We start from the raw sequence: 22,893 nt of genomic DNA, 5'->3' as shown, positions 1-22,893 counted from the left end.
AACACTATGAAATTTAGTGACTGGGTACTTTAAATACCATCTCTGGGCATGCTAGTCACTATTATGGCAGATAAAATCTGTTTGGAATTACTTTTAATGGCTGTTTGAATTTAAAAAGCTGGTAAGGATTGATTCAAATTGAAGGTCATGAACTCCTTTACCCATTTCCCCTTATTGGCTCAACAAGGGTCCTATTTCATGATCTGTTGGCCATGATGCAACTCATCTGTTTAGTTGAGAAGGTGCTGATATGAGCAATTAAGCTAAAGTGGCATTGGGGAAGAACCTGTTAATATCTGGTAACGTATCGTTGATTCTGTCCATCCATCTGCCAGTCTCTCCCCCACAAGTTTCCAACTTTCTGGTTAGTTTCAGCAAAATTTGGCACGGAAGGTGAGAATTTTATTACCATTATCATGTTAAATGTTTTTGGAGAACTTACAGCTGGTGGCGGGGAGAGTTCTCATGCTGGAAGGAAGGACAACTCAGGCAGGGCAGATGTACAGATTGGACTGTTTAGAGGTGGATTATTGTGTCATGGTGATTTAGACAAAGTCTAGGACATGCTTGATGAAACTTGGAATCACTAGTACCACTGCTCACAGAACACCTTTTTATTTCTATCTTGCAAAACTTTCACCACTGAAGAGGGCCTGGACCACTTATATGCTGCTTAAGTTCTTTTACAAGGTTGGATTTTCTTCAGTAGTATCCCAAGTAAATAATATGATTGAGAAGTCTAATCCTGTTGATATTCCTTTTGGATGCTCTGCACTGGGAGTAGCTGTGAAACCTGAAGGTAAGTCACTTCAGAAAAAAACTTTCTCTGTGAAAGGTAATCTAAACAATTTTTTTTTCCTTCCTGATATGCTTAGACTCCATCCTGAATTCTCCTGCAAGATTACAGCAGATCCTGACCCTGCTGACCTGGTATCAACCCTTTTCTGTAAGCTGGGCACAGCAGAAGAGGATGAGGAAGACTGATGCTGAGAGTGACTTAGGGGTTTAGATGCAGTAGGCTCTGAGCATCAGCACCAGTTGAAAGGATCAAAGAGGGTCTGTGACTCTCTAACCATGCTAATTAATGGAAGAAGAGGTATTTGGTCTTTATTATAGACTTTAAGAAAGAAAAAAAGAGAAGTCAAGTGTTTCGCCCTGTGGTAAAGCACTGAGCGAAGCTGGTGAAAGTAACAGAGCTGTCTCCATTAGGTTTTCAGCAGTGTTTCAAGAGGATGGAGCCACTTATGAAGTCACACTTAGGCAGCACTTTCTTAAAATTAAATGTCTGATAAATGCTGACACTGCCTGCTCTGAATTCCTAATATGCTTCTAGACAGAAGAAGGCCACGCTAACTTTTCCAGTGCTAGTGGCATGGAAGAACCTTTTAGCAAAGTTCTCCCTGGGTTTCTCCTGTACCATCAGCTTTGAACATGGGCTCGAGTCCAGAGGAGGTGATTCTGTCTCTCACCAGCTCAGCCATCACCCCATGCCTTCCATTTAAATATCTCAGGGTTGCTCCAGAGGTAAACAGGAGGCCAGTGACCAGGACTCACATTGGCAGCAACCTGGGGGCCAGAGCACTGGTGGGCAGAGGGAGCAATAAGAGCTTTTAGGGGACATTTCTGCATTAGATGCTTTATTAGCTCTCAAAATGGGGAATGTAAAGCTCTCTTCTGAATCCTAAACCATCCTTCCTAATCTCTGACCCTTGCTTGGATACTGTTTAAATTTGAAAGGAAATCACTGGTTACATCAGGCTTTACCTTAGATGTGGGGCCATATTCTGACAGTGGGTTTACCCAGTTATTGTTTTTGTGTATCTACATGGTATGCATAGTTCTACCTACCCACATGATATGTACAAATATATGTGTCCAGGCCATAAAGACTGCAGTGCAGTAATTCCAGTTCTTATTAATTTAACCATGTTTTTCTACTGACAGTCTGCATGAATTTGGAATTTCTGTAAATATATGTTTATGTACACCTGAGGATGATGAGGTTTTAACTAAACAAACAAACAAAAAAGATCATGGAAAAATATACTCTCTGTGGAAATACCTGGTTTTCCTTAAAAACAGAGAATATTGTTTTTATTTGCTTTACATGACTTCCTGTGCCTTTTGCTAAACGTGAGGTGCTTGAGAGAGGAAAATCTGATATTGACTTTAATTTAGAAGTATTTTCTTTCGCTAAGTTTCCAATGAATGTGACTTCATACATGGAAGTGTCTGTCATGACTCTGTGGGTGCTACTTGATGTGCTTATGTTGTGGTGTGCATATGTTTGTTTTAAACTGCAATAGTGGTATGGACCAAAACTGCTAATGGCATGACTTTTATCGTGATTTCACTACAGAACACGACAGCATGTGTGATCATTGGGCATTCAAACAGTGAAATGTATAAAGCTATTTTTCCATAATTGGTCCCAGGGCAAGGGGTTGATCTCATGTATAAAAGCCTCCAGATATGCTCTTGGTATGGCTTCTAATTAGGGAACCAGGAAAGAACTGAACTTTGGAAACGGTGATGAGTCCATTCCTTTAAAAAAAAAAGGAAATAATCACTTTGACCTTGAACTCCAAAAGGCCCTGAAATCAACTGATTTTACTCTTTAAGCTCCTTAACAAGCATGGGGATTAGAGACGAGCTGTGTAGAACGGTTCATATTAGATATAAACGATAATGGACAATAGAAATTCATCTGTGAGCCTCAGCACAGGCATCCTGTGCAAATTCCATTTCCCCAAGATATGTTGATATCATGTTACAGTGTTATATACACCACTGATAACAACATGACTTCGTCAGGTGGGAAGAGACAGAAGAAAACTCAATAGCAGCAGGGAGATGCAACTTTAAGAGATGTCCAATCCTGTTCTAATCCAAGTCCATTTTAATAACCACAACCAGGTGTATAAAAGGTCAAATATAATCACCTTTCTACCCTGTGTGGTGGATAAATCATCTGTTTAGCTGTTTATTTCAAGTATGATGAAATTGCCCTCTCTGACAAAGAAATAAAACTTATGAGAGGAATAAACCTGCTGTAGACTGAAACTGCACATTTCAGTGGCTTTCCATCTGTCCACTGCTAAACAAGGAAGGGATGCTGCTGTAACTCCAAAAAAACCCCCAACCTGTTTGGTGATTTCATTCTGGCAAGTTTTTTTCTTCTTTCTTTTTCTCTCTCTTCCAAGAACAACTGAAAAAACCCACGTCGCTCTGAAAAAGAGGATCTCATCTTGAAATGGAAAAGTGCATCACATTTTCAGGAGAAAATGAAAGAAGTGTGAAAAACACCTGGATGAAGAGAGGAGGTGATATAACTGAAATAATTGGTGGATTTTATTTGATAAATGTAACCCACTCAGCAGTTGTCATCACCCCGAGAACATACTGATTTCCTGTGCAGATCTTTAAAATAATTTCCCTTATGAAAATCATACCTGCTGAAAAAAAATTATCGTGCCTTTTAAAAGGCACCTCTTAGTCTTAATGTTGATATAGAAGGGTGAATGATATGGTTGGACAGGCTACTGCCTGCCATGAAAACTAGTAAGAAATGATGTTGTACAATCCTTTCCCTCATCTGTTCCTCAAAATTTGTTATTTTATTTCGCTTTTCCCCGTTTCAGTCTGTGTGGCCTGGCAGACCTACTGGAACCAAGCCTGCAATAATATTGTCTCAGTGAGCTGATAGGTGTGAGGGCACCTGCAGGCAGATAAAATGTGTTTCTGTTTGTATCAGAATTTGCTACTGAGAACTCCGAATTGTCTCGACGTCAGGACAATCTGCAATTTTCTCCTGAAAGACTTGGAAAGCGGGGAAGCAAAATTAAAAAGAAAATCAACTCCATGCTTTTTCATTAGTTCTGGCAGCTTCCCCTAGAAACACACCCATACTCAGCAGTATCATTCTTTATTTAGCTCTGAACAGACTGGAGGACCTTAGTGAATTCTTTCTCCCTCCTCCTTTGCAGATAATAGCAGTGATGCTGCCACATATTTTGCAAAGTGCTCTTTTCTGGAGCTGAGATTGAGTTACATCCAATGTGATAGACCCCACTGGCAGCCGCGTGTTCTTAGCAGAGACATTCCATTACCATGCCAAGTTATTTTTAATTCTATCTTGTTTTTTAATTTTTTTTTTTTAAACCAATGCATAAAAGAAAGCTATTGAGTTGCTCAGTCAATGTTAGTTTATTATTGCTTACTCAAGTGTTTAATAAACCTATCCCAACCCTGGATGTAGCTTTAAATACTTCATTGACTGTAACAAAGCAGATTTTCCCAATCAGACCAAAGTGGCTCTATAAACTATAATTAAGCACTAATTATGAGCTCTACTGGTCAGATAACAGAAAGCAAGGTCCATTGTGCTATTGGCAGAACCAGCAATTAAAGGAGATTATTGTTGTCAGAAATGGAATAAAACAAACAAAGGAAAAATTTGTGAGTAAGGGAAGATTTGTAATTGACCTGAGTAAACTTCATCTTGCTTGTGGCTTTGAGACACATGACATCATGAAGAACCCAATATATGATGGCATAGAACAGATGTAATAAGTTCTTCTGGAAAATCCACAGTTTTTTTGGACAACAGGTTGCACAGCCAGGTTCTGCTTGGCTCTACTCTCCTACATTAAATGCCAATCCCTTACAGTGCAAACCAGAAGTTTTATGTTTAGAACAAAAATATTTTCAAGGAAAATATTGTCTCGGTACTATTTTTTGCTGGTTCTTATAAAGCATTCGAAGGCAGAGAGTGCCACATTGCTCATAGGCTTAAGAAGTAGAAAATGGAATTGAAGCTGAATGAAGGCTCGATTGACTCCCCGGAAAGGAGGGGAAAGACCCTCTACAACAGGTGAAAAGGAAGTGTGGTTTTATAAATTTGTTCCATTTTAACAGGACTGGCTTCTTTTCACTTACTCCATTTTTACACTGGCTTAACTTGATTGGCTCCAGTGGAGTTTTCAATTATGCCAGATCCCACTGAAGTGTTATTAGCAGACTGCTTGGAATTTCTCTTGAAAGTCTGAAAGTGTTTCTGAGTTAACAATATACTCTTCCCCTTTCCCCCTTTGAAATAAAATGTTAACTCTGCAGAAAACCTTGATGTCCTGATGAAACAGAATGCTCAAACACCAAAATGATTTGACTTTTCACATACAAATTTTAAATTTCCATGGAAAATAGAGTTTCCAGTTACCTCTAGTGATTGGTATGCTAGTCACAGTTCATGTATTCCTAGACCTGATACAGACATTCAAGGGAGCCAAAAGTTCTTTATACACACACACAAGCACATTACAGCTTCCTGGAACACTGTTTAGGCTTTCAGGTGATGGCTGGGAATGTGGCCAATATCAGAAGGTAAAGGGCAAAAGAAAGCCATGAAAATGGAAATGACAATATTTCTTAGGAGCAGGCAAGGGCTTTTGCCCCTGACTCACAGTTGTGCCTGAAACCCACAGCACTGCTCTCTCTTCTCTGATTTTTTTTTTTTTTTTTTTTTTTTTTTTTTTTAAGCATCTTAGGGGAAAAAAAAAAAAAAAAAGAAAAAAAAAAAAGAAAAAAAAAGAAAAAAAAGGATTAATAAATTTCAAATGTTCCCGGTGCTTCTGTGCCAACTGGCACTGGAAGGGCCCTGTAACCTTGCCCAACTGCACTATATATAATTATTAATTAGAAAGCAACCTGGGAAGCAATGATCCTCTTCCCCAGCACAAACCAGAGGAATTTTACTGAATTCACCATAGGAAAGAAAATTGCTTTTCCCAGGTCACACTTGGGAGCAAACTTTATTTTGCTTTGACTAGTGGTTTGCTATCCAGAGTGGAATTATGGGAATTAATTGGAATAACTTGGGTGCTCATTTTATAAATCAGCTGGCAGAACTCCTGCTGTAATTAATGGGTCCGACTGGCAGATTTCCACAAACACACACCCATTTCCCAGTGATTTCCACTGTGAATACATGCATTTTGAAGGAGCTCAACTTGCAAAGGGACATATTTAAGAGTTTATAACTGTCCCAATGACAGCAAGTTCTAATTTAAAACTCCTGTGTAATACTTGTTAGGAAGTTTTAATATCAAAAGGGCAGCCAAGGTCTTCCATGAGAAATTTCTAGACAGTGAAAGAAACTAATCCTTTTTAGTGATGTTTGGCTTCTTCTCTGCAGTAGCTGATCTCTGATTTCATATTTTATATCCATGGTTTGTTAATGAAATTTTCTCCTTTAAAGAGTAACCAGGCGGATAAGAAAAAAATAGCTGATACTTTGCAATAAACGTTTGAAGTGAAATTCAAGTAGCAGCCTGAGGCTCACAGTATGTAAAACCAACTACCAAAGTTTTAGAGGGGTGGTTAATCTATTTTTCCTTCTCAGGGGACCTCTGCTGTATTAAATTCTTTGGTTGAAGAGAAGCAGTCAGTTGGCATTAGAACAGACTTAGCAATTTACATCATTTGAAAAGGGATTAGTAAATTTAACATGTTCTTGGTGTCCCTGTGCCAGTTGGCACTGACAGGGGTCTGTTACATCACCCATTTCCACCACAGGGCTACCTGAAAGGTGTCATTAGTCCTACTTTAAAGAGAACAGGAAATTGGGCAGCAGGAAAATGTTAATGTCCACAGCTGGTGGCATCACTGTTGTTTATGGTGCACACAGGGAAGACAGGTTTGCTCCAAGCTCATCCCAGGATGTGTTGTTCAGGCTTTTCTTACCTGGCACTGGCTTTCATGAAGATTTAACAGTACTTTGAAATGCCCTCGTATATGTGAGGCCACATTCGTCACAGCAGCTCCAGAGTGGAAGAGTGAGCTGGATCTCACTGGAGACTCAGAGCCACAGAGGTGGCTTTCCCCTCTGAATTTTATCCTGTTCTAAGTTGGTCTTCTAGTTCAGTTCTTTTAGTTCTTTCAGTTCCTCTAGTTCTTTTCTCTTAGTTATATAAAAGGTGTAGAAGAGGTGGAAAGATGCTTGCAGAAAATTTTCCAAATACCTTCTTAACTGGATTCTCAGGTCAAATTAGCCTGGGCTTAGGAGCGCCAACCAATAAATCTGTCTTGATATTGAGGATGCTCAATTCCTTATATCAAAAAGATGAGGGTGCAGCCCTGCCACTGTTGGAGTGATGCAGGGGGGAAGGCAAGAGATCATCAGATAATCATATCTAAGATCAGATTCAGGGCCTCCTACCATGTCTAGCAAGATGGGAAACCCAGGAGAGAGCAAGCCCTCCTCAGTACCCCACTGAGAAATAACAGTCCAATTTCATGTATCAGACATGAGACTGGGAGCTCATGTTGTAAATGAAAATTTGATGAGTGCTTGCTTGCCCCCTCCCCATGCAAGTTTTACATTTCCTATGTACATTATCTGCTATTACATGTTTATAAAGGTGAGGTCCTTTTGCTTTTGATAAAAGTCCACCTGTTTGCTTTACTTTTAATGCTTCTGTAATATTTGAAACCCTATAAAACTCTGTTGGAATAAATATGATGGGCCAAATCCAGACCATGTTGCTCACACCAGATTTCTTATATGAGCCGGGACTGTGATAATGTGTGCACAGTAAATAAAGGGAGGATGCAAAATAATTGGAGCAGATTTTTTTTTTTTTTCCCTACGCCTCCCCCAAGTTTCCCTGTTTGGTTTGACCAGGCTGATGCTGTTGGAGGTGTGTGAGGGAGGCAGCAGATATAAGGAAAATGCTTTCTGCAAGCTGACCTCTCTGTCTTCCTTTCTGGAGTAAAAAAATATGCAAAGGAAGCAATGGGAGACCAACATGTCTCAGTGCCACAGAAGAAGGGAGTAGCCAGAACTTCCCAGTGATCAAGCTATGTAATAATATGCATATAAATTACTTATATCCATCACTAGAACATGCATATGACATGTGTGCACTTGTGCAGAGAGGGAAGTAACAGCTTCCTTTCCTCTCCATACCTTTCTACTCCCTCTGAACTGAGGGAGAAGAAAAGAAAGATTCAAATTAAACACCCCAAATTACTTGAAAGTATCCTGAGTTATTAGGAAGGCAAAGCAACAGCCCAGAGGGGAGTGGAAAACGTAATAATGACAAGGTTTGTGCCTAAAGGGAAGGCAGGAATGAAATCACAAAGATCCAGTGGGGTCAGGTGAGTAAAGAGTCAGCCAAGCACAGGAGTGAGAGATACCCGGAGGCAGTGCAACGTGCTGGCAAGGAGCCACGCTGCTGGGGAGAGAGGAGGAGTGTGTGAGAGAGAGAGAGAGAGCAGAGGGGAGGAAGAGAAGGAGGGATAACACACCTTTGTGGGCACTTGTGAGCTCCTCTGGCAGCACCAGCCCAGCCTCCTTGGCAGTGGATGGAGGAGGAGGCCCCCAGTCGCAGAGCCCCAAGGGGACAGGAGCTCAAACTTCTGTGTTTGCCCCTCCACCAGATTCCTACCCCAGACACCTGGGTGGGAGCAGACAGCAGGATGCAAGCATTGGAATACTGGAAATACCAAAACCCTGTCTTCTATGGGAAGCTGGAGTGAGCTTGGCTGGGGAACAGGCTCTGATGTTGACCATGGCGATGTCATTTCCATCGGCCCGTGAAAGACAACTTCAAAAACAAGGTTTATATTTGCCACTGGCTGTTTAATAGGGGATTAGTTAAAGGGTATAAACTGGCAGTAGGTTGAGATGGATGTGACCACAGGGACAAAGGCTTAACATGATGTGCTTGAAAATGACATTTGCCTGTTGCCAAGCAGATGTGGCCCACTTGCACCTGTTGCTCGGGGGTCGTGGGCACAGAGCACAGAGGGAGGGAGACCCTGGTGAGCCCATGGCTGGTCACATCTCCACCACACCCTCTGAACTGTGATTAAACTGTGTGGAGATAAGGATTTTTGAGGACTACTATTAGCAGAAGACAGATCAGCATTTCTAGGTTTTTAGAGGTGTGTACATAACTCCAACATTCTTCTAACTTGGCAGCATGTCTGGAGACACAGACACTTGGACTATAAAAACCTGACTACTTTCCTACCCTGGCACTGTCAGGTTGTTCCCTTCTCTGTCCTGATATTTTCCTCACTCCTCCAGCACCAAATTTTGAGAACCTCAGCTTTGGAACATGTTGCTGCGGCTATTTCTCCTAGTGTCAGTCTGTCCCCGATGAGCTGGGAGTTGCACAAAGGGAACAAGAGAACTCTTCAGTCCCTTTCCAAAGCTCTGGCTAGTCAGGGAGTGATTTCCCTCACTTTTAGCCAAGTGATTTTTCTTTTTTGGCAGGCAGCAGGAATGCCACTCAAGAAGAATGAGCCAGGGCTGCCCAGGCAGTGCAAGTACTTGCTGAAGGCAGCTTTAGCCAGGCAGACGAGCTGGACCTGCTTGAAAAAGAGGCAGGGAAGTAGGGCTGGGAGGGATTCACGGGTTTTAAGGAGTGATGTTGCTGTCTTGGATGCTGTTTTAGGCACAAGCAAAGCTACTTCTTGGCCTTGGTAGCATCTGGTGTCTCTGATCACAGCTAGCTACAGGATCCGCAGAGCAGGTTGATTGAAGGCCTTAGGACACGTCAAGGGGAACAAGAACAGGACAGAGCGCCAGCTCGCTGGGCAAGCAGCAGGAAACCTGCCTTTATCAGGATGCTGCAGGCAGGAAATGATTTGAAATACACTGCCTTCTCTTGTAAAGTGATTGAGGGAAAGGAGGAGAGCAAGAACAGGAGCAGCTGTGGCTGTATTTCAAAGTTGGTTTCCACCTTCTTTCTTCCATAACTGCTCCTTCTTTACCCACAAAAAAACCCCAACAAAACAAAACAAACAAACATTCCAAAACCAAAATAAAACAAATCTTGAAACAATCAAAAGAATTTCTCCCTCCCTCCAAAGCCCCCTACATGTTTCTGCTTCCTCTCCTTCCACTTTCCTTTTTTTAGGGATAAGTGTCCCAGACTGGTGATATCACAGGTGCATGGAGAGGGTTGGTTTGAACCCAAGCGCATCTCCCTTGCTGGTTCTTCCAGACTGCTTAGAGCTGACTGTGGAGTGAATTACAACAGTTTAAGGGATTCTGTGAGTGTCAGAGTGGTTGAGTAGGGACCTTGAGATGACTGAGGATATAAACAAGGTGGTCAGGCTGCTGGTAGGAAAAGTCCTGAAGGAAGTTGGTGTGGAGTCTGGCAGAGACAGCCAGGCTTCCCTCCCATGGCACCATCCCCAACCAGGGGGAATGGTCCTGTACCCTGTAGCTGCAAAATGCAGCTTCCTCAGGAGACAGGAGGAATCCAAACCTTGTAGAAGTGGTGATTATGGCATTTACATTTGCAAAACTGTGCTCGTATTGGTACGCAGAGGGGCCAAGTGAAAAGTTGGCTTGGTTTGGTTCAACTGCAGACATGCACTCCATGACAGACATGATAAAATCTCAGCCTTCATTTCGCTATTCCAGCTTTTCATCTGCTTGCCCTCATTCTGTAATAGTGTGAGACACTTTTTTTGGCTGTCCTCTTCCCCCTTGGAGCTCAAACAAAGGCCCTGCTGCTGAGTTCCTGAATTTATGACAAGGACCAGCTTCTTCCAGCCTCAGTTTCCATTAACGACCAGTTCACAGGAGCTGCATTTGGACCATTTGTTTTGTCTTTTTACATCAGCTATTTTGTGAATGAGAAACACAGCAAAGGGCAAACAATCAGAAAACTGGTTTCACTGCTCTCTACCTGGTGAGAAGTCATTATAGCCCATAGGTCTGGCATAAAAACTTACAAACTCTACACTTGTAAGTGTTGTGTAAAAAGCTGTTATTGCCCTTAAAACTAGTCATTGGAGTTGAAAGATAAATATTATTCCATATCTTATTGAATAAAATATATTATATCACAGGTGATGGAGACAGATTGTCTCAATAAATTCTGATACTGTATTCGGTGGAAAAGTGGCAATAAAAATGCTGATGACTTGACACAGGGAGAATATTGAATGTCATTAACATGTTATTTCCTCTGTTCTGATATCACTGTCATGTTCTTCCTACTGCTCTAATCTCTATCAGTTGTGGGCTTTTTTTTTTTTTTTTTGCTTTGCTTGTTTGAATGAGAATAATGACATTTTTTCAGCCCTTTAAATTAACTACTGTTTGAGAAATGCTTAGAGATAGGAGGTGACATCCTCAAATATAGAAATTAAAACACGGTTTGATATTTAACCATATGCTAAGTATGGGCTTAAGAGGAATCCTTAAGATTGTCACTATCATCTGATAGTTGATTATGACAGTTGTGGCCATCTGCACAGTGATAAGAGCAGTATCTTCCTTTTATAAAATGCCTGGAAAGCACTTAATGAAGGTAGTTGTTGCTGTTCTTTTGCAGATGGGGAGGCTGAGGGATGAGGAAGTTAAGTGAGTCACAGGAGGTCATTTCCTAGCCCAGTGGCAGAGCCAGCTTCCTGTGATGTGTCTAAGCTTTGTCCTGCCTTTGCTGTGAGACTTGATTAGCTGCGCATTGAGGCCAGTTTCACAACCCATGCTAAGCCGTACCTGCTGGAGCCACAGCCCAGCAAGTTTCCAGTTGTTCTTAGCAGAGATACTTCTGGTTTCATTTTCTGCTGCTGTGTAGATATGGATTGTCTCTCTCACTATGTGTACTGCACTAAGAAGGCCGCAGAGCTGAGAATGTATTTGTGTACAGTTATGAAATGAACCATCTAGGAAAAATAACAGTAATCCCTGTCTTCATCCCCTTTCCCCAAACCAGAATAAACCCAGTGCTTTTCAGAAAGCCTGGCTCTGCCCAGGCATTCCCATTCTGTCACTCTGTGCCAGAAAGCCTGTTGTGATAGCCCTACGGGCAACTCAGATCAGCTTGTACCAAAGAGCATTTGGATCACGTGGGTTGTTTGGCATCCTCATGAGAGAATATGCTGCTGGTCTTGAATGATAGCAATTAAAGGTGCAAAGAAGTCATCTGTCTATTTGCTAGGGCCAGCATCTACTCTGGTCTCCTACTGTAATCTTGTGCTTTATCCACAGCTAATTCTAAATGACTCCAGGAATAGCCACCACTTCCATTACAGGACCATTTCATGCACTGTTATAGTTTATTGTCATACGGTTTTCAGCAATTAAATTCTAAATTGATTTCACAGTTGCACACGCTGTTTCTGTTATTTATTTTGGTCCTCACCTGTCTGAGGAAACGGGGTGCCTCCATCTCTTCCTAAGTATCTGCTGTTGTAGAGCTGAACAGAATATTTTAAGTGCCTGCAAAAATAGACTTTTGATTAGAAATAGTGTTTGAGGCAGGTATAACAGAGCTTAATTCTCACAAAGCCTCAGCAATAGTACTGATGGATTTTTAAAAGGGAATAATACCGTAGATCTTCTGCTAAGTGTCACAGCGCCTACATTTTTCTATTTCTTCTGGTGTTCTTTAGGAAGGTGTGTTATTTCTCCACATAGAAGAGAAGATGGAATTAGCTACCTGATATGGCTACATTACTGCTCTGCTATTCACTTCCTGACTTCAGCTCAAGTGCCTACAGATCCTATCCTGCAAAGTTAATGGGATCCTTTCTGATAAGGCAGATATGGGGCCAATAAACCATAACAACTTTATGCCTCGATTTACCCAGGTGTAAAACAGGAATAAAATTCCTCATGTTTTGTAAGACACTGTTGAAAAAACAAAAGGAGTTGGCTGTAGGGTTAAAGCTACAGAGTAAAATACTATTAGTACTTTAACCCTCATGTCTCACCTCTTTCGAACAGGCACTTTCTGAGTGCAAATAAGAACCCTAATAAACTTCTCCCACACTCAGCTTCTCCCTTTTTGCCTAGGGCGCATGCTGGAGTATTTTAAAACCTCCTTTTTCTTCTGTTTTTAGTTCTTTTTTTAAGTATATGCTGGGATTTTTTTGGAAATCATTCTGGTTTTAGTGAGACCATATGCCCTTTTTCCTGTAGAAAGTGTTCTCCAGGCCAAGATCGGCTTCAGGGCAGTTACTTTAGAGACAGAAAAAAAAGAGATATTGGCAGCAACTTGGATCAACGTCATTATTATCGTGCAAGCAGCTCCCCTTTATCATCAACATATAAAGAGAGCAGTTAAATTTTGCAAGGCAGGACTTCTAATCTCTGGGATCAGATTCTTCACGGCAAGGAGGGGGTGTAAAAGTTTCTCTCTTGCTCTGTCTCTTCACGGCGCATGGTCCCAGCTGTATGACTCTGTTCATGAATATGCATGAAATCAGATATGACATTCCCCTGCTCCCATTAATAATCTTGTCATCTGACTTGTGCAGCATTAAGCTTCAGCCCGTGGCTCCTCGTAGCGAAAGCAGCCTGGAGGAAAGGGAGGGAGGGGAGGAGGGAAAAAAAAAAAAAAAGGGCATGCCTTTTTTTATTGGGATTAAGTGCTTGAAAATTTTGGCAGGGGGTTGCCAGGAGAGTAAGGGGAGGGAGAGAAAGAGAGAGAGACGCACACAGGGACAGAGAGACGAGAAATCCTCCATGAATGCGTTGGCTTGTTAGAAGCCCAAAGCGGTGGGTGTAATGGTATGCGAGCTGACCTTGAATATAACCACTGTGGGTTGCCCCAGCTTTTTTGTAAAAGAAGCATTTGCAGTAGAGGTTTGGATTTCAGGCTTTGCAGTCATCAATCATCTCAGCCTATTCTCCTCTTTGACAGCTCTGTACAAGGCCTGACATTTGACACTAAGGACCCCAGGACTTACACAGAGGCACAAGCTGAGGCCCTGGGGAGGAGATAGGGAGCAGGGGGAGGAAAAAAAAAAATCACGACAGGAGAAATTCTTCTCTTTTTGTTTTTAATTTTATTTTTAAAGAAGTTACAAAACAAATTATAACTGTGATAAGAATTGATTTAACAGAAGAACAATGCGCTCAGTTCTGTTCCCTGCATTGTGCAGTTCATGTTGACAAGGTTGATCCAAAGAAGTGGGAGAGGAAAGGCAGGCTGAATTGGATTTAGGGGAAGCAGAGTGAGGCTCTTACCCCTTTTCTACACACCCTGGTGTTACCAACCAGGTAACCAAGCAAAGTTTTATTCAATTTTAATGAAGTTAAACTGGACTTGTTATCTCCTGGTTCAAGCCAATCAGACTGATGAACTCCCTGAAACACACGGACTTGTTGGAGTCCAGGATGGTCCTAAGCCAAGTGGTGTAGGCCAAATTTCAGCAAAGCTAATTGCGAAACTGAGTATTTGGGCTGCAATTCTAGGGACACTGGGAGTCTAAATGATGTTTAAAAAAAGAAGGTATGACCAAATAAAGTAGATAAATGTTTTGGGATAAACCCCTTTGTCCAAGTCAGTGTTTACTTGAGCTGACATGTTTTGAAGTTTACGGTCTTGTTAAGATAGTTTTTAATATCTTTTACCATACAAACATAACAATAGTCATTCTTAACCTTTTATGTGAACCCACCCTTTGTTCTTACATCTTTCCCTATCCCTCACACCCACTTCTAGTTATGAGCAGGAAAGACAAGTTTGATAGAACCTTTATGTGCCGTTAAACTAGATATGACACCAATTTTTTGTGAAAGACATCAATGGTTCCCTGCTACCTCCTTAGTCATAAAAAGGAAGGGAATTGGGGGTTTGTAGAAGGATTCTGTTGCAGATGACTTTTGGCACAAGGAAATTTGACGCAAGGAGCAGGGGCAATGAAATATGCGAGTGTAAGTGGACAGGAAAGGATGCAGGAAAGTATTTCTCCTCAATGTTTAACTCAGCAGTGGCACATGCCATATTTAAATTGATCTAGAAACAGGTGACAAGGGCTCCTTGCTTTATGCTAACTTTGGATTCAGCCCAGAAGTATGTATCCAGCCTGTGAATTTTGCTGACACAGGAAGTCAGGTTAAATACTCTGGATGATTTTCCAGGAATGTCAGGCTGTCCCTCTATGAGACTTTGGGTCACAGGATAGTTTATTTGAAAAAGTAGCTCTCTGTATTTCCCTCTATTTAAAAAAAAGCAGTAACCCTTCAGGAATTCACCATTTTAATCTGTTGTGCATTTTGTTATCTCTCACTTTGAGTATTTTCTGTTTGCCAGCCCTGATCCCACCCCCTGGGTCACCCAGAGATAAATGAACAGTTGGAGTGCATCATTTCTGAAACAAACCTTCAGAGAAGCACTTCCAGAGTAGTTAGCAAACTTTTACTTTCCATAAACAGAACTGCTTGCTCCAATGAACCTTCCTGGAAAAGGGTCACAAATGATGTCAAAGTGAATTAGCGGCTTTTTATGTGAATGAATGTTTGCAAACAGTGTTCGGCTGTCCTGCTTCAAACTCGTAATTACAGTTGCAGCTCTGCATAGGGAAAACCCAAGCTCACTCTATGGGACACACATTCACTGCCTGCAGGGGTTAGGACGAATATTTTTCCCAAGCTAAGTGCTCCGCGGATTTTGCGGGTTGCCTTCCTCTGAAGGATCAGGATTTAGCCACTGCTGGAGGCAGCGATACCAAACTTGATGGACCAATAGGCTGATTCAATATGGCAATTCCTCTGCTTCTTGTGTTTTTCAAACTGGCTGCTGTGTGCACATGCCCAAGCAATGATTTTTCGCCTGCTCTGGGAGACCCTCTTGTGTGAAAACCGGCAGGATCAAGAAAACTGGCCGAGTTTGCGTGTGGGTGTGGATACGTGTCTAGAGAGAGACAGACAAACAGCTGTTTACTACTGTTTGCTTTCTAAATTTCAGGTCCAAGGAAAACCCCACCAACACTTTTCCAGACTCCAAACCTGACACTAAAGTATTTTTTCTAGTTCTTCATTCGAAATGAGAAATTTGCAATATTAGAAAGGAAAAGTCTTAATCTATTGGGAAATCCTCTGATCCATAAAGTAAGAGGATTGTGGGTTTTTTGGTTTTTTTTTTTTTTTTTTTTTTCCTCTTCTGTAAGTTTTGGAATAAGATTTAGCTTAGCTAAGCTGAAAAGACTTGAAAAAAGCAGTTTGAAAATGTCATCCTGGGTGCAAATGATTTTTATAAAATAATGAGTGAAGTACCACTACAACCTGTTGTATCAATCTATTTTTGTGGCAAAGCTTCAGATTCCTCTGTTAGAGAGCTAAGAGTGGAAGCACATGCTGCCAGAGGTAGCACATCCTTTGGCCATGTCAGGATTGTTCTCCAGGTCCTTCCATCCCTGGTTCAATTGTGAATAGACAAGGTCTTGAGGCTCCTTGTTAATCCAGTGTGCTTCTCATCTGAATCCGGTATCTTCACTTGATTCCTGTATTATCTGTATGATTATTAAGCTGCTATATTTGTTTATGTAGCCTTCAGCTGGGTTATTTTTAAAATGAGGTGTTCTGTTAATAGATTCAATGTGTAAGTCCCTATCAAATAGCTGAATATTCATTGGAAAGTCACAAAGAGGAAGAGGCTGTCATTGTCCATGAGATCATTTTGTGGCTTTATATCCAGCTCATTAAATACCTGGTGGATTTTCTTTGAGTTTTTACATTTGTTTTGAAATCAGAACTCCAGTTATAGATGGACAGGACATGAAAAAGGGTGGAACAGAAGTGGTCCATGGACTGTAACTCGCATCAGATGCATCACAAAAAAATAACAGGTGAAAATAATGTATGCAGTTGAAATAAATTAAGGGAAAGTGAAAAAGACTATTACAGAACGCAGTGTGCCTGTTTATAAAGAGATTAATTAAAAAAAAATAATAAAGAGTAGTAAGAATTGCCTAGTGCTTAAATTCCTAAACTGAGACACAAGAGCTCAGGCAAAACATAAATCAAAGTATAAGTTTTTCCTTCAACCGAACATCGTGAGAACCAATATGCTGTTATGTAGTACATCGTAAATATCTAGGGATAAACACTGGAGGCCAAATGAAGAAAAGATGGATCATTTTTATTTTACTTCTTCTTTTGTTGCCTTTTTTTACTATTCCAGTTACATTTTGCTGTATAAACACAATTATTATTCTCCTTGTATGACCGCTATCAATGTGAAATTATGGCATAAATGAAGAGTACAGGATCCATTTCAGCAGCCAGGCAGCCTTATTTGAGGTGCTATAGAGACTGGTGAATGAAGAGTCCTCACACTGGTGATGAGCATGGAATCAAGTATTTGTGAAACCAGACTGACAATTCATCTGCAAACAGACCAATGTGACTTTTCCTCTCCCGCCCCCACGATGTAATAACTGCAGCTGCGTTCAGCTTCATTCAGAACGTTGCATCCTCTTCCCTCGCGCATGGGTGGGCAGTTCAGGATGCTAAATAGGACATTTTGACTGCTCATATCTGTACCTTGGGGCCTACCAGATCTGAGGGCAGCAGAGTGCCTGCTCATTTAACTTGCACAGCTGCAAAGCTTCCAGCACAAATGCTCCTCGAAAGGAGGCTGGATGTGACGGCACATCGCTCGGCTGAAGAGGGAAAATAGAGACAACAAACTCGAGCCTTAGTGGAGAGCACCCTCCCCAAGCCTATGAGATTAAAGCAATAGATTTTCAAGTAGCCCTTCAGAGTGACTAATTTATATGGATATCAAGGGTTCGGTTGGAAAATTTTAAAAAACAAAGTAACTAGGGGAAAATATGGTGCTCTCTAAGTCCCAGTGGTATGCCACATTCATTTTACTAGAGAGTTTATTCTTTAGTACTTTCATGGATTGACATGAGGGAGGAATTCACATGTCAGGACAGATAAAATCTCCCTCCTGCCAAAGGAGTCTATTCAGACATGCATGTTAGTAGGTTGATAACTTATTCTGTATTGCAGAGGACTCAAAGATAGACATTTCTCCTTTTATCTCCATCTCTGCGCTCCCTGCATACTAAAGATATGGGGAAACAGCTAGATACATCTTAACTAGCCCTCTCAGAAAGCAGTGACTTCTCCTAGCCTGAGCCAGGAGATGCAAACTTAAAGGAATAAGGTGTCACACAGACTAATAGCAAACACATTAGCAATGTTTATGCGCATAATTTGAGCCCTGTGTGAATATTATTTTAAAAAATACAAGCCCTGGACTTTGTGGTTAATTTTTTTGGCCAAGAAAAATGCACAGTATCACACTGCTCTTGTTTCATGTTGCTCTGCTAGAGGCATGGGAAATAGGTCGAGAAAGATGGGGGACCAGGACAACTAAAACACGTTGAAGAATCAAGCTTTGACATGCTTTCCAAATACTAATGAAACCTTTGTGTTATTTTGGGAGTTAGGCCCACCCTTCTGGGTAATGGAACCAAACAAATTTATCCCTTGACCAGAGCCATAGAAGTATGTCTGCTCTGCAAAATGGAATTAAAATTCAGGAGTGTTTAGTCTTATGCTTAAGCTAATAATCTCCATTTTGTATACTTTTGATTTTTCTGGGGCTATCAAGTGGCATAATTTTGGGGAAAATTGTTATTTAAGAGCATTAAATTATATGAGTATCATTCCTAAGGAGCCATGTTTAAAAAATAGGGGATAAAAATTCTCCAGAGTGCAGCTCAGAGAATCTCTGAACTGCCCTTTGGTAGAAGGACTTTTCCCTTTCTCCTTCTTCTTCTGCCTCCTTCACTGTGGGGCTAAATATGTGGTTTGGAAATAAATCAGCTTCTCTGATCATTCTCTCATCCTTCCAACTCAGTCCCCAAAAGCAGATCCTTCTTATTTTTTCAGCAGTTGATATACGTAGATTGATATTAAAGTGGTTTAGAAAGTGTTTTATATAGATTTGTATACATAGCTAAAATATTTGTCTAGATGTATCTTATCTAAACTTCTGCACGGATCTGAATTTCCCAGGCTTGAACCACGCTTTGTGTAAATCGGTGTTGTCTCACTGTCTTTGAGGGAGCTTATTTACGTCAGCTCTGGAATTAGTTCCCTGTATCCCAGCCAGCACTTAGCTGCAAGAGTCAAAATAACATGGATATGTACTGTTTTCCTGTTATCTCTAGCCTCTCTATAAACAGAAGCTATTAGAAATATTGTGAGAAAGCTATCTTGCGAGGTTTGTTCCCCACTCAAGAGTTTTTAGATGGATATCTGACAAGAATGTGCAATCCTCAAACTTCAGCATTGTTTTCTTTGCCTTAGTAGTAATTAATTTTGATTTGCATACCCCAGCTTTGAGCTCTTGTAGTTTCAGAGGTCTTCAAACAACACATTGTTTATTTTTCCTTTTGCCTCACCATTTTCATACACTTCCAAGATACCTGAATGGAGAAATACAACATAAGTAAAATAAAAACTCATGAAAATTTCATCCTCCCCTATTTTTTTCCTCTGGGAAATGCTGTCAATAGTGTGGTCTTTTCTAGAGAATGTTTTCATTCTACCTAAGGTCTGAGGCTTCATTTTGGAAATAATAAGATTTTCCCAGACAAGACTTAGTGAAGTAATGACTCAGAGGCACAGACAGACAAGTGGACTGTTTGTTTCATCTTAATTATTTATGTGATGTTATCCTAACAATAGTATATTATGACATATCTTCCAATGAATTCTCTTCTATTTGTGTATCACTTAATGGGAGAGTGAGACTACGAGACATCTCAGCATGGATAATTATGCAGAAAAATTTAAAAATCAGTAATATAGCTGACCAATTTAAATTCAGTCATATATAATATAAATTCTGTTAAAGTTTCTGTTTCCTGTTGCTATTGACCAAAAAACTCTTTGATGATTTAAGAATATTTTAGATAAGGAGATTTCAGCCAGGTGAGCTCAAAACTGTGATTTCAGTTTTGAATTGTTCTTTTCTATTGGTCTTCCTGTGATTTACAACCATTTCCCATCAGAAAGTTCTCTCCTGCTTTATGTCAACCAAATTTGGGGCACAGTTTCATCCTTACAGAGAGCACCTGCTTTGTGTCCCTTGTGAAGGGAGATTACTCTCTTGCTTCGAGAATTTGTTGCCCGTTGGCTCCCTTCACCATAAAACCAACCAAAAAATTCTGCATGTTTCTAGGTAGAATTGCTTGGAGATTTGTAAAACGGTTTTGATCTTGGACCTGAGCCCGCCATTAAAGTGCTTGACTTGCCTTGACCACTGTAATTTTAGAAAGCTGACCCTTCTCCTTTGCAATTTACACAGTGTTTTTAGCCTAATGCAGAATTTCCCTCTTCTGCAGCTGGGAAGAGAATATCCATCATTTCCAGATGTGGACATATGATCCAGGAGGCAATTGAAGGGATTTTGGAATCATATGGTTTGGCTTATGGATTTGGATTGGTCAAGAGAGATTTGCCTGAAATCCTTGAGAGAGCGTGGCACCCCTCTGTCTCGGGAGGCATTTTAAAATAAAACCCAAAATTAAATGCATTTTATAGAGAGGTTTAAAACTTCTAAAATATAAATCTCAAATATTTATATGTGGGCTGCAATGGAACAGAAGTTACGACCTCATATGTGAATGTCTAGGATTTGTTTTTTTCCTTCCACCAGCCCACCTGGAATGACTTTAGCTTTCAGCCTTACCTCAGGTTAGCTCCCAGTGACTTATGGCTCCATCAATCTGCGCAGATATGTGCTGTACTCCTTCAAGGGAAGTAGTTCGTCTTCTATATGACTGCATCCCCACCTCTTCCAAAGTTCAAAGAACCCAGGACGATTGCTTACTCAAATGGCCTTCCAGTTTGGACTGAAGATGCTCTCCCTGCCTTCCCACGTGAATCAGAACTTTCTGGTGAACTTTGACTGAGACAGAAACTTCCAGCGTAATCCATCCCCTCTTGAACTAGAAAGACATGCGATGATGGTGATGAAATATCAGGTGAGATTGCTCAGTATGTTTTAAGGAGCTTTGAACTGGAAATGGATCAATTTAGAGCTCTTTTCTGAAGTCAGAGTAGCACATTTTTTACGATCCATTTCCCATGAACTAACAACTGTTCCCCATCCAGCAGACAGTTTACTTGTAGCTATTTTGACTTGCATTATTCCACTTAATGAAGATAAACATAAGTCAGACACAGGAAAGCCACAGAATGAGTATGAACGGGAAGGGTTCCAAGTATTCAGCATTTACTAGGCAAAATTGGCCAGTAATTCCTTTTGCTTTTCACTGAGGATAAAAATCCCTGAAAGATAATCATCATCATTGTTTGAATATAGCACTTTTATCCATTGGTCTGAGAACACTTCCCAAAAATTAGCTGGACTTAGAACAGCCTTGAGATTAGATTCATATTATTTAAAATACACATTTTATGGACAGACAAACTCATGGGTCACCTAGAGGTACCGTGACTTTTCTCGAGTCACAGAATCAGAAGAGTACGGAAGATTTCTGACTGCAATTTCTATGATTTCAGTGACATTGCAAAGGATACTTAATGTTGCTTATTCAAGTTTCTTAAATTATTCGTATTACAGTGACTATAGGGATGAATATTTTTTCTGCTTGCATGCAGATTTTAAAAATAAAGTTATTCTTTTTTAGTGGTAGTATAACTGCGTGGTGGCACAGTTCATCCTATGAACTGTTCATATATTTAATGCTCAGGATTTTTATTTGGCAGATGATTAGTTACCTAGATCCCATGTCTTGATATGGATTAGTATAATAGTTTTTGAGTCAAAGAAAGAACATCAAATATTTGATCCATGCAACATTACCTTTGTGGGAGTATAACCACATCCCTGGTCAAAATATCTATCTCCCAAAATTTTATCTGCATAAAAACAATGTTCCCTCATGTTTCCATAAAGCAAACAATACGATGGAGTGAACATGAGTAAAACAAAGGTTCTGAGACAAGATGGAGGCTCATGGTTGTTGTAGTTCACCCAGATCCCTTGACATTACAATTAATAAGTGGTGGTGAATGAGCTGAAGTAGAGTAACACACTGAAAACAAATCAATGCATTCACAGCTCCTCATGATTTTTCTATATACTTCAGTCATCAGACACCTTAGGGGAATTTTGTTTCCTTATTTGTGGGTACATGGTTCAAAAAGCTTTCTAGTCCTCTCCTGCTCATGTTCCACTAATGACAACAAGTAGACAGTGATGTGCATACTGAACTCCTTTGCCCAGCCAGGCTAAATACATGATGCCCTTCCTTGAGACTTGAATCTATACCCTACAACTGCACCATATGGTTAAATTTTAAGCCAACTGATCAAGTGTTTAATAAAGCAGAGGTTGGGGGGATGAGGAGAAATGCCTTCCATAAAAGCCGTTGTTCTGGTGGGCTGTGTCTCTTAACCCTTTGCAGTGTGGCAGGAAGAAATCCATGGAATGGGGCTTTGACTCATAAAACAGGAATGGGAGAGAAAGGTGTGCATCATCTTGTGGCCCAAAATGTTATTTATGTGTTACACAGGTATAATTACTGATTTATAGATCTGGTGAGAAAAACACAGATCTGAGAATTAGGATCTCCAGGCTTTAGTCCTGATTCTGTCGAATGTAGCTGTCTGACCTTGAGCACTTAACTTTCCCCTTCTATTTTATCCACACATTTTCAGGCCAAGGTTCCTGCAGAGCATAACCCTGTTGCTCAGGGCATCTCCTTCTGAAAATATATTTACAGATTCTGCCTCCAAAATTTATACAAACCTTGACCTGAATTGGGACAATTAGGTTCTTTGAATTATGGCAGCACAATGTTGACATAGAACTGGAATCATTTAGTGGGGCAGGTCTCAGTGTTTTAATTAGGTAGCTCACAAGTACCTCTTGATTTTTTTACATAAAGTTAGATTTGAAGCAGATGATCAAAATTTATTTATGTATGCTTTCAAACAAGAAAGCTCGAAGTCTTGTGTTTAAAAAAATGGAAAAACAACTCTATTTGGGAGATGAAGTCATCTGCAGAAAAAGATTATCCTCACGACAACAAAACAGTCTTCTAACTCCTGTGTTTTCAGATTGTAGCATGCCATCTTTAGTATTT

The 22,893-nt window shown here is 40.6% G+C and overlaps 1 long non-coding RNA gene across 3 annotated transcripts; it reads left to right on the top strand.

The window, feature by feature from the left end:
- The first annotated feature begins 278 nt into the window (after positions 1-278).
- On the top strand, positions 279-5,094 carry LOC120758852 (uncharacterized). Of its 3 annotated transcripts, none has more exons than XR_009208297.1 (4): positions 279-393; positions 649-799; positions 3,204-3,323; positions 3,642-5,094. It is a non-coding gene; the product is annotated as an uncharacterized LOC120758852 (long non-coding RNA). The 3 variants fall into 3 exon arrangements; XR_005703031.2 differs by lacking the exon at positions 649-799 and adding an exon at positions 876-1,096 and having other exon boundaries at positions 286-393; XR_009208296.1 differs by having other exon boundaries at positions 347-799.
- Positions 5,095-22,893: the final 17,799 nt, after the last annotated feature.

This window comes from Hirundo rustica, chromosome 13, assembly GCF_015227805.2.
Source record: "Hirundo rustica isolate bHirRus1 chromosome 13, bHirRus1.pri.v3, whole genome shotgun sequence".
Classification (NCBI taxonomy): Eukaryota; Metazoa; Chordata; class Aves; order Passeriformes; family Hirundinidae; genus Hirundo; species Hirundo rustica.
Note: the sequence above shows the minus strand (reverse complement) of the source record. Positions and strands in the feature narration are given on the sequence as shown.